Source organism: Citrus sinensis, chromosome 7 (assembly GCF_022201045.2).
Source record: "Citrus sinensis cultivar Valencia sweet orange chromosome 7, DVS_A1.0, whole genome shotgun sequence".
Classification (NCBI taxonomy): Eukaryota; Viridiplantae; Streptophyta; class Magnoliopsida; order Sapindales; family Rutaceae; genus Citrus; species Citrus sinensis.
Genome location: NC_068562.1, coordinates 13,861,259 through 13,875,016, shown reverse-complemented (window position 1 = coordinate 13,875,016; position 13,758 = coordinate 13,861,259).

Here is a 13,758-nt window from a genome sequence, read left to right as displayed (position 1 = left end):
TTTACGGTGTGTAAACTTAATCGGTATATATTTTTTTTAAATTTTTATTTTTTAATTTATAGTGTGGGATTTTGCTCGAATACGACCCAAAAAAAAGGTTTGGTTTATTGGGTTGTTCTACTCCGGGGATTGTGGATTTGTATGCCTGAAAGTTTGTTAAAGACGGCTGTAATAAAGATGCTTGCTTGTTGATCAATATCCCCCATTTGCCCGCTTTACTTGACATAAAATGCAAATGGAATTACCTATTTTTCACAATTTTAATGACAGTTGTGCTGCTTCTTTTCATAAATTTCCTCGTTAGTCTAACCAATTCGATTTAAATTTAGTGCTGAATTTTTTTAGTATTGTGATTTTTAGTTATTGGATAAAAAAAATATTTAATCAAATTTTATTTGTAAATTACTATAAATACACGTATGGAAAAGGATTATGAAAAAAATCAACACAAACCAGCATTAGATCCAAAAGTTAATTAGCATAATCATAAATAGATTATATAAATGGATGCTAGCTAGTTTAGTTGGTAAAATCTCTTGAGTAGAGATCTGGAGTTTAGGGTGCTCACATGAGTAAAAAGGGAATTGCGTTTCGATCCGCTTGCAACTTAAAAAATATAAATAGATTATATCATAAGATTATTATTAATAAACACTTGGGACTCTATGTGTTTTTGTTCTAATATAAATAGATTATATCATAAGATTATTATTAATAAACACTGGGGACTCTGTGTGTTTTTGTTCTTTAGAAAATAAATTAAACAAAGTATTGACCGAGATTTCAACGTTTATATTCCAAATTTAAGCTCAGAGCTTAAAGAACGAAAAGCATGCATGCGAACCATTGACAGAGAAGATCACATCTTTTAAGAGTTCTTGATTCCAAATCTTGATTTAGTATCATTACTTCAATGTAATGTTAAGTAAAAATTAAATGTAGCTTATTTGATTTTGCTTTTCTCTTTTCATAAATACTAATGATCGCAATGACTTAACGACGATTGATTGCAACGTAGATACGCAAATAATCAATTATACATTTTAAGTTAAAATGGTCTAATTTGTTGTGTTTATTGAAGGCACAATATGAAGAGAGTTTTTGTCACAACTGACATCACGTCATTTTTTTCATCAGTGCAATTTGAAAGAGATACAAAATAAATAAAAGAGATACATGACGTATTTTTTATTAAATGAAAGAGAAAGGCAGACGCATAAATACAGGATGAAATTTTAATAGATCAAATATAGAGATGAATTAATTGGTAATCGATCGAATGTGACTAATTAAGGGTTTTGAGAACAGAAATAAAATTATTTTCTTAGACTGAAATTAATCAGGAAATGATTTATTGTACAGCAAGTATGATGAGCTTCCTTAACAGGATTCCATAATTCCAATCTAATTAAATGGAACTGTCGACCTATTATATGATCAATTTTCAAAATCTGACGCTTAGGTTGAAGTGAAAAAGAAGTAATTAAGCCCTGCAGCAAACCTGAATACTAATTATTGGGTTAAAAGAGCTATTGCTATGGGTATATATTTTTTACTCGACTTTTCAAATTACTTCCAAAAGTTTTGAATTTGTTATTCGTGATTCCATGTGATCTTCTTGAGCTGCCGTGCCTAAAATCTGATTGTCTTCGTATTCTTTTCAAATAACTAATAACCTTAACTTTCTAAAAAAATTAGAATTTAGGAAAAATGGGAATCAGCCTTCCATAATTTTTTAAATTATTAGTTTGTGTACAATTCAAGCTCTTTTCTTGCTCAAATGATTCTTAATTATTTTGAGGGAAAGAGACAGTTACATCCTCATAGTTTGGTTAAATGATCACGAAGACCCAAAAAAATTTTAACAAGGGAAACTAAGACCCCATTTCATTATCTTTTACATTAATTTAGATGGGAAAAAGGATGTTTCAATACTTTTGCTTTGTATTAATTTGTAATTTTAAAAATGCTGACTGGACCAAACACTAAAACATCCAATCAATGCCACATGTTATAATTTAATTGGACAAAAATTTATACACGCAAACTCAAATTAAAACGTATTCTACTATTCTCCATCTTCTGAAACACACTTTGTACAAAACAAGAAAAACCTAATTAAAATGTATTTTTTTGGTTGCTGATCTTAAATTAGTATACAATTTGAAAAATCCGTGGTTTTGGAGGCAACAATGGAATAGCATAGGAACATGTATTGATGTACCAGGTCGGCTAATCTCCCAGGTTGATGCGATGTAATCCACCAATTGAGGATTTCACAGTGACTGATATACTGTTGAAGTTTATAAATTACTAACCCATAATTGTTTGCCTAATAATGTAAGGTGAAAAAGATTGAACTTTCTCTTTGTTTGTTTTTACTTATTTGGTTTATTTTAACCAAGTAAATGATGTTTCACTTATTTTCAAGCACATGGCTTAAGAATTCATGGTCAGCGGGTTGTGGCATTTCGGGGGCTTTGGCAAATGTTTGTGGTTTTTTTTTTTTCATTTAATTTTCATAGTCAGTTTTATCCACTAATTTTGCATGCTTTGATTAATTTGTGCATATATTGAAAAATGGATTAGTGTTGTTAGGATTTAATGGCAGTGGTGGATCAAAGTTAAAGGAAACTAAAATGATTCGGATGCAGATAAATTTCACTTTCTTTTAAAATTGTTTTCATATAAAATAATTTTAAATATTAATGTGCATAAAGCCAATCGTTTATTTTGATTGTTGGTGTAACGCCACAAATTCCCATACATATTAAATTGGAAATTGGGCTTTCATTGAGAATTATGGGTGGCCTATAACCCTTATTTAGAAAGGGGTACTAATTAAATAGAGGTTATTTATGAGATCATTTTGGAAAAGGGCTATTTTTCCTTATTGAATAGGGTTTCTTAAGATCCCCTATAAATACATACTTTCCCCCCTTCCATAACCCTAAATTCACAACGTTTATTCTTCTTCTCTGCTGCTCTTTACGCTCCTACCCAAATCTTAGGATTCAAACCTTTGTTTAGGAGAGAATCAAAGCGACGGGTAAGTTCACAACGTTTATTCTGAACAGCATGAGTATCTCGAATTTTTAAAGCTATATTTTCTGAACGAATTTTCTTATAAAATTTATATTTCTGGAAACTAGACATGTAGGGCTTCTTGATTAAATTTTATTTCATTAAATTCAACTTCGTTTTCAATTTTATACGTATTTTGGAAATAGAAACCACTGCACTGGAAATCCACGATTCCAGTATTGTGATCAGATTCACAAGACTATTTGTACCACCAAATGAACTCAAAAAATTCTGAAAGTTTATATGTATGTTAATATATGTGTCTAGGATTCCTAGTTTTAATTTCATAATTTTCTGATTAGTATTTTATTTTATAAAAATCACGGAACCCGTTCTGTTTGGTTTAGATTATGTGAAAACAGTTTCGAATTTGCTGAGAAGTAAATAGTTTTTAAAATGTTTTTGATATCGGATTCTCTTGTAAATTTTACATGGGGTACTCATGGATGTCCAGAATGGTTCCATAGGATTTTATATCATTCTGAGTCTTTGATTAAGAGTTAAAATTCTGAGAATCAGACCTGTACGGGTATGAATTAGAAAATCAAATTCTTAGAATAAGTTATTGATTGTCATATCTTGTATTTGTTTAAGGTTTTGAAGGTGTTTGAGGCTCTTAGAAGCTTAGAGGTGTGTTAATCCAAGTTCATTTGTCGAGGTAAGTAACTTCATTCCTAATGTACTGGATATGTAGAAGTATTTTGATATTATTATTATAAGTATAAATGTTTTGATACTACTTAAAGGATTACTAATTTTGATAACAAAATTAGCTTTATGTAAATGTTTTCAAACCATTCTTTTTAACAAAGTATTTTATAAATGCTTTTTAATATGTAAATAATTTTATGACATGACAACCTTTTATGATGTTATCTTTAAAATGTTATGCAAGCCTAAATTATTGATATGAACTTTTATGAAACTGATACGAATGTTTTGCATCTATGTTTGATTTCAATTATTGATGATTGTATGAGATTCTTAATGTTTTGGCTCATTGTCCATAGTTATTCTGATTCTGATTCTGATTCTAATCGTAATATACGATATATCTGTCTGGACCAGTACTGGGTTTCTGTTCTGAATGTGCACACGATATTCTGATTCTGTTTCTGGCCGGGTCACCGGGACTATAGGTGACACTATGTGACATGAGCTAACCTATTTGTTTTCTGTATACGTATTACATGATTTGATTCGTAAGTAAATATGCTTTTGAATATTCTGAATTATTAAGAATTTATCTTATGTTATTGTGATGTATCGTTTTATGAAAATTATGGATTATGATATATGCTTTAAACAAAAGAAGGCTTGCAATATTTTTGGTATCGATAGGCCTAGTGTGTTAGGAATGGTTTTACTTACCGAGTTGACGGCTCACCCCTCGTCATTACTTTTTTTGCAGATTAAGTTTCTTTTGAGAGGTGCACTTAGCTTTGGAGTTAGTGATTTCCAGTTTCCGTTTGCTATTGAATAAGAGGAGGAATAGACTTGTGTTTCTATTTAGTTACTTTTATTATGAACGTGTAATTTGGAGTTTGAGACTTTTGTTATTATTTTTATATGTCCTCGAGAGAGATTATTTAGTATTTGACGTTTGGATTTATAGATTTATTTGAATAAGAATTGGAGGAATTTCAGTTTGAAACTTATGAGTAAAGATTAATGATTTGTGAGTAACCTCCTTCTTCACGTGCTCCGCACGTGTTAGATTTGGGGTGTTACAGTTGGTTGATAAATGTACTATGCATTGTTGATCTTATCCATTTTGAAGGAGGTTTGAATTGTATATTGTGTGGGTTAGCAGTATGGTTTACTTTTGTGTTTAAAATGTATGGAATTAGTTGATTTCATCCTCCTAATAAACAATCCACTGAAACTACACGGCATCTGAATTTTATTATTTTGTCATTTCAATTATTTTGTTATGAAAATCATATTTGATAAATGGACTTGGTTATGATGCATTGGAATCATAAACATATTTTTTTATTAGACTTTGTGGTGCATCTGAATATATATATATATATATAAGGTTATTTCACTTGTAACAGCTCAACTGTTACAATAGCATGTCTTGTTCTTGAATATTAAGCTTCCATTCACTTGTTCATGACTATTTGCCATTGATTTTGAACTTGACGAATTTCATTTCCATGAAATGAACTTAATGGAGCAATGAACAATGGAATTTGATTGAATTAAAATTAGCAATGGCAAAATCCGGATCCGAATTGATTTTCTTATATCCGGATCCAAAAAAAAATCGGAGCCAGATGCGGGTAATATCCGCACGGATTGCGGGCGGATATTCCAAATATCCAGATCCACAAAAATTAAAATCCAATAATTTAAATATAATTTAAAATTCAACATTTTACCTTATAATATTAAATAAAATCAATCATAATTCAACAATCAACAATTCAATACCTAGATTAACATACAACACCATAAAGTCACAAACAAAAATATCATAATATAAATTAAACATCAAGATAACATAAATTCAAGTCTAACATAACCACAAATTCAGATAAAATAATGTGGATCCTGTTAAAGGAAAGTGTCAGGCTGTAGAAATAGCAATCAATGAGTCAGGAATCAAGGAAATGAATCAAGAAAATCAGCCTTGACTGCAAGCTAATAAAGCCGAGATTTCCTCTATCAATAGCAATCATGATTTCCTCAATTGTGGTTAATTCTATTATACTTTAAGAATGCTCTTTAATTCTTGAACGACTATAATTTGTACTATATAAGGACCTCAATATGTCTCATTGTAATTCATTCGAATATATAATACAATTCCAATTTCTTCCAAGTACTTGCATTTTCCTTTCATGGTATTAGAGCAATAGCTCCTGGCAGAATAATTAAATATTATTAGTCAACCATGGCTCTTGTGTCTTCAAAAACTACATCTACCGTTTCATTTCCATATCCTTCCACATTGAATATAAGCAACTTCGTCTCTTTAAAACTCACCCAAAAAAACTACATGTTGTGGAAAACACAAATAAGTGGGCTTATTGAAAGCCAAGATATGGGAGGTTTCCTAGATGGAACATATCCCGAACCTGCAGAATTTGTCTTAAAATCCACTGTAGAAGCTTAAGCATCTACAACAAAACAAGAATATGTGATGAATTATGATTACATAATGTGGAGGAGATTGGATCGACTTCTTCGCGGATGGATCGTGGGGACTCTATCAGAGGAAGTCCTTGGACTTGCTGTGGGAATAGAAACATCAGCAGCAGTATGGAAAGCCTTATCATAATACTTTGCTCGAAACACCAAAGATGGAGAGTTCTTTCTCATGCAAAAGATGCATCTGCACAGCAAACCAAATTACAAAACTATCAATGACTACATCAAAGGCTTCAAAGAGATATGTGATGAACTTGATGCCATTGGCAAATCGATGGAAGATCAACAAAAGGTTTTTGATCTTCTCAAAGGATTAGGTAAGGGTTATAGATCTTTTGTTACATCTATGATGAAACCTCCAATACCTTCATATAATGATGTGATTCAATTACTTCAAAGTCATGAGAACATGAAATCTTTTCATTGCTCTGCAAGTGCTACTGATGAACACTCTGCCTTTTTTGCTCAAAATAAAAACAATGGAAAACACTTTAGAAACAATAGGCAGGGACAAGTTCCTTTTAACATGCAAGGACAAAATCCCCTTAACAGACAAGGGCAAAATTCCTTCAACTCAAAAGGAAGAGGCTTCCCTCAAGCAGTACAAAAACCTTCGGAAGCACCACAAAGGAATAATCAGAATCCTTCTCAAAATGAGCAAGACAAAGATTATTTAATTTGTCAGATTTGTCTTAAGCCTCGACACTCTGCCTTTGAATGTTGGCACAGATTCAAACAAGGCTATCAGCCTAATAATGCAGCACAAGCTCTTGTCGCTATGGCAATATCAGAAAATGAGACTGACGCATGGTTTCCTGATACAGGAGCTACTCAACATATGACTTCAGATAATGGTAAGTTAATTCACTGTCAACCATATCATGGATCAGATAAGATAATGGTAGGTAATGGACATAAATTGAAAATTACTCATATAGGAGATACTGTTTTGCACACAGATAAAAACTCTGTCAAATTAAAAAATGTTTTAGTTGTTCCTGAGATTAAAAAGAATCTTCTCTCTGTAAGTCAATTAACCACTGATTTTCCTTACATGTTTGAATTCACTGCAAATAATTTTGTGATTAAGAACAGGGAAACAGGGAAAGTGATCACAACAGGATCTAGGAATGGTGGCCTCTATAGCTTGGAACCAAATCAAAACATGACATTCTATTCATCAAGGTTTCAAGCAACTAGCGATACCACATGGCATCAACGGCTTGGGCATCCACATATGAAAATAATTAGTTATTTAAAGCATAATAAGCTCATTTCTGTAAATGAGCATGACAGGGAAAATTTTTTATGTGAAAGTTGCCAATTAGGCAAATCTTGTAGACTCCCTTTTCTTAATATTGATGAACATTGTTCGGAACCTTTTGGTAAAATTCATTGTGACTTATGGGGTCTTGCTCCAGTTAAATCATTTCAAAATTTTAAATTTTATGTTATATTTGTTGATGAATTCACTCAGTTTACTTGGTTTTTTCCTTTATGGAAAAAATCTAATTTCTTTCATTGCTTTATTTCTTTTCATAAATTTTTGAAAAATCAGTTTGAGAAAAACATCAAAGTTTTTCAATCGGATGGAGGAGGTGAGTTTGGAAGCAAAGAATTTCAAGAATACCTTTTAAATCATGGAATCAAGTCACAGAAATCATGCCCAGGAACACCTCAGCAAAACGGTGTTGTTAAGAGAAAGCATAAGAATATCACTGAGCTTGGACTTATTATGTTGTTTCATGCTGGAGTTCCTAAACGCTTCTGGGTGGAAGCATTTTCTACTGCAACATGGCTAATCAATAGGTTACCTTCAGCCATACTTGCCATGAAAAGTCCCATTGAGAAGTTAACCGGTAAGAAACCTGACTACTCTTCCTTAAGAGTGTTTGGCTCTAGATGTTTTCCATGTCTTAGAAGAATAACTCAAAATAAATTTGATCCAAAATCTCTTCCTTGTGTGTTCCTTGGATATAGTGAATTTTATAAAGGTTATAAATGTTTTCACCCACCTACTGGAAAAGTATATTTGTCAAGAGATGTTGTCTTTGATGAAAAGACTTTCCCCTTCGTGAAGCCAGGTATACTTTATAGTAGTTGTGGTGAACACACAAATCTAACAAGTTTCAATGAGTGGATTGCAGGAACTTTTACTACTGCAGGAATTGGAAACAACTATAACCAACCATCTCCTCGAACAAACATGGCAGTACCTATAACAGAAAATAGCCACAAGGTAGCGGATATCAACCAAAATGAAAATACTAACCTTGATATCTCTACCACAAACAATGAAGGAAGTGGAGACCAAGACTATAGCAATATAAACATGTTACAGACCCCTCATGAAATTGATCCAACTAGCAAAGATTTTGAGGCTACAAACATTTCAGCACATCAACATGACTCTGATCAAGACACAATGGCTCCTGAACAAGAGACTAAAGTTTCCCATGAGTTGGATCTAACTAGCATTCAGCCTAACAAAGATTCAGAAGCTGTTAACATCTTAGCATCTCAAAATCAAACAGATCAAGACACGAGACAAAAACATACTCTTGATTCCACTGTAAGTATACAACCATCTCACAACATGGCAACACGTGGCAAAGCAGGTATATATAAACACATCACCAGGTATAGCCCTATTGAATTTGCATTACTTAGTTATAATGTGCCAACAAAGCCTAAAGGCATTAAAGATGCTTTATATCATCCAGGATGGTTGCATGCTATGAAAGAGGAAATTGCTGCCCTGCATCAAAATAAGACATGGATATTAATTCCAAGATCCAATGACATGAATGTCATAGGCTGTAAGTGGGTATACAAAACAAAACTTAAAGTTGATGGCACTCTAGAAAGATTAAAAGCTAGGCTAGTGGCCAAAGGCTTTAATCAAATTCCAGGAATTGACTTCCTAGAAACATTTTCACCCGTTGTAAAACCTGCAACCATCAGGATAGTCTTATCAATTGCACTATCCCACAATTGGGACATTCGACAATTAGATGTCAAAAATGCATTTTTACATGGCAAGCTCGATAAACCAGTTTTCCTGGAGCAACCCCCTGGATTTATTGATGAACAATATCCGCACCATATTTGTAAACTTGACAAAGCTTTATATGGGCTAAAACAAGCACCGAGAGCATGGTTTGATAGGTTCAGTATGTTCCTCTTAGTTTATGGATTTGTTTGTAGCACTGCTGACTCTTCATTGTTTATTTTTCAAAAAAATCATGGCGTTATATTTTTACTTGTTTATGTTGATGATTTAATTTTAACAGGAAGCAACCATAATCCTCTAAATCAATTTCTCTGCTCACTTGGAAAGGAGTTTGCTATGAAAGATCTTGGTTACATTCATTACTTTTTAGGTGTAGAAGTAGCTAAATTTTCTCATGGTCTTATCTTGCATAAAAGAAAATATGCTGCCGATTTGCTTAAAAGAGCAAAAATGCATACTAGTAAACCATTATCTACTCCTATGGTGCCTCACAATCACCCCATTGATACAAGTTTATTTTCTGATCCTACCTTCTATAGAAGTATTGTAGGTGGATTACAATACTTGACATTCACTAGGTCAGACATTGCTTATAGTGTTAATTTTGTTTGCCAACATATGCATCAACCGAGCAATTTTCATTTTCAATTAGTCAAAAGAATTCTCCGATATGTCCAAGGAGCTTTAGATCATGGTATTCGATTACTTTCTCACACTATAACTAATTTGTATGCATTTTCATATTCGGATTGGGGTGGTTGTCCTCTAACAAGAAGATCCACCACAGGATTTTGCACTTTTTTAGGTCCCAATTGTGTATCCTGGTCAGCTAAGAAACAACCTACTGTTGCCCGATCAAGTACGGAAGCTGAGTATCGTGCTATGGCTTCAGCTGCTACAGAACTCCCATGGATCACCTATCTTCTTAGTGACATTGGCTTTTAGCTTCCTCAACCTCCAACACTATTTAGTGATAACATATCAGCTCTTCATTTAACAGTCAATCCAGTTCTTCATGCTCACACAAAACATATTGAGATTGATTATCACTTTGTCCGCGAGAAAGTGGCTCAAGGGAAACTAATCACCCAGTTTGTGAGTTCCAAAGATCAACTAGCTGATATATTTACAAAGCCTCTCTCCAGCACTGCCTTTCATAATTTATGCACCAAACTTGGTATTTGGACTCTACCACGACCAAGTTTGAGGGGGGATGTTAAAGGAAAGTGTCAGGTTGTAGAAATAGCAATCAATGAGTCAGGAATCAAGGAAAGGAATCAAGAAAATCAGCCAAAAGATCAGCCTTGACTGCAAGCTAATAAAGCCGAGATTTCCTCTGTCAATAGCAATCACGGTTTCCTCAATTGTGGTTAATTCTATTATACTTTAAGAATGCTCTTTAATTCTCGAACGGCTATAATTTGTACTATATAAGGACCTCAATATGTCTCATTGTAATTCATTCGAATATATAATACAATTCCAATTTCTTCCAAGTACTTGCATTTTCCTTTCAGATCCCAATATATTTCTTAATTTAATTTAACTTCTATATTTTTAATTAATCCTATAATGTTTTTTATTTAATTTTAATTTAATAAATAATTTATTTAAAAAATAATGTGGATCCCAATATATTTCTTAATTTAATTTAACTTCTATATTTTTTATTTAATTTTAATTTAATAAATAATTTAATTAAAAAAATAATGCAGATACGGATATCCAGTTTTCCGGATGCATTTGCATCTGGATCCGGATTTGGATCCGCACATATCCTAATTCTAAGGATCCGGATCCACATTTTATAATATACGTCATATTTTTCCGGATCTGGATCTTTTGAATCTTTGCTGATCCAAATATTTTTACCATCCCTAATTAAAATTAAGTTTTCATGGGAAAAAGCAATCACCTAGCTAGCGTACAGACAACAAAGTAAAGCCAATACTAGAATATTGCAATTGGCATTAAAACTGTAAAAGACGATTATATTTTAAAGATATTTTTCGAATTAAAATGATTCACAAGGTATAAATGTCACTTAAAATCTCATCAATAATGATTTCATGGGACTAATTTTTTGATATTACGAAATTGTAAATCGATGTTATTGTGTTGAATCACATTTGTCAAATATTTATTGATTCAATTCAAAATTCCAGGTAGAAAAAAGTAAACGCATTATAAGAGTATAATAGTAAATTTAATGTTTTCCATCTAAACTAATAATAAAAAAGTGTAAATTGTAAAAGTTAAAAAAAAGGGACTTGGTATCCTTTATTCAAAATTTGAGAGTCCTCAAAAGTATTTTCATAAATTATGGGGGCGTAGCTGTACTTTTCTCTTATTTTGACGTCACAGGCTTTTACGTTGTCCGTTTGGTACAGCTTATTAAATAGAGCTTATAACAGTAGAGCTTATAGCAGTAGAGCTTATACCAATAGAGCTTTTGGACAAAAAGTCATTGGGTGTTTGGTTGTCAATAAAAAAAGCACTTTTGAACCATTAAACCGTGTGATATTTTTTATATTATATATTTTTAAAAAAGCTCTATAGCCTCTACTCCCAAAAGCTCAAATTTTGGGCTTTTACTAGTAGAGGTAAATTAGCTTATTTAAGCTAAAAAAGCTCTATTAAAAAAATAACCAAACACCATAAAAAATTTTAAAAAGTGCTTATACGATTAAATAAGCACTTATGGCTCTTAAATAAGCCATACCAAACAGGCACTTAGAAAATGCAAAAGAGTTTGGAATGCTGATAGTATTAGACGAGAACAATATTATTATTTATTGAAGTGAAATCATGAGATTGACGTGGTTGAATCCTACACAATTGGAGATGATTTCGTTTGATTTAGGATCCGTCTTTTGGGGTCAACATTTCCTTTTTACTTTAAGTCAAATTTCCCTTATTTTTTCATTTTTCATAATCGATGTTACTGCTCCTGTAATTCATAGAAAAATAATTCAGTCAAATTCCATATAGAGACAAAATTAAAGAGGGCCCAAATTTTACCATATTAGGCATTATATGGAAATACTTATGAAGACTAACATTTGGTACGAGATTGGAAGCATGTATCCTGAAATCATGTGATTCCAACGTCCCAGAAGCCCAACCATCTAAAGAAGTACCCCGACCACCAGAGAATTTTAACTTTCAACTCATTTGTTTTATTTTTTTCAATTTTATTTTAATTAAACAAAAATGAAACAATTAAAATTTAAAAACGATAGATAGACTTAAAGGAATTGAATTCCTCATGATTTGAACTTATTTGAATTTTGAACAATCTTTTGACACATGCGTAATTTTTATATATGTATGATCAAGATTGATTTTTTTAATTTTGTTTCTATTTAATAATACTAATTGCATAATTATATTAATATAAATAAAAACTCAGATTAAAAAGAGAATTTCTTTAAGTAGAAACCCAGTCAACGCTCACCACTTCACGCTGCCGACTTCCTAATCCCTCACCACACGCCGCCCCCCACCACAAGCAACCATCAGCAGCCTAGCAGCGTCATGATTGAACTTTTCTTGGTTTTTAGGTAGGCTAGTGGTGTTTAGATGTGTCTTCTCTTATATATATATATATTTGCATTTAATGGGTTAAAAACATTGATTCAATTTGATATTGATTTATTTGGAAATTAAGTTTTTGATACAACGGCATTCTAAATTTTCAAATTAATGCAGGTGGGTTAATTTACATTCAGGACATCATTTGAGTTTTCGGAACGGTACTGGCATTTTAACTTGTCGAAGTCCGGTATGTAATTTTGTCCCAATTAAATAATGTATACACTTTTTTTTTCAATTAAACAATCTGTACGGATTAATATTTACCCAATCTCAATTGAGATATAACTGTTTCTGTCAGTACTAATATTGCCGCTCTTTGGATCACATAAGCCCATTTTTGTATTTCACTTTCTCTATTCTGGTGAAAAAAAAATAGAATTGTGTTTTTGATGAATAATTTTAATGCCCATATTAGGGACTTACTTTTCAACTTCTTAAATGATAGAATATTTGGGATGTTTTATCAAACGTTAGGGATTTTATTAAAATATCCGAATTTTCTCCAATCGTGGTGCAAATAAAATAATCAAACGATGAGAACTTTTTTCAACCACTGACCATCTCTGCTTTACGCATCCGGGCCTTAATCATAAGCCTAACACGAACAATAGAACTCGTGTTAAATGTGTTACATTTATTAATTATATTATTTATCTCCACACTCCTATATAAACTCTGAATTAAGAACGTTTTTATATATATATATATAGTAGTTTTCTGGTCAGGGAATTTAAAGTGCGGGAAAGTTCAGGAAAGGTTTAAAACCATACGGTTTTAAAGGCTTACAGTTTTAAGCCTTTAAAACCATGCGGTTTTAAAGGTTTCCCGTACTTTCCTGCACTTTAAAATTCCTGACTGGAACATTTCTCTAAATATAAGGTCATTCAAAAGTGTTCAAGGACCTA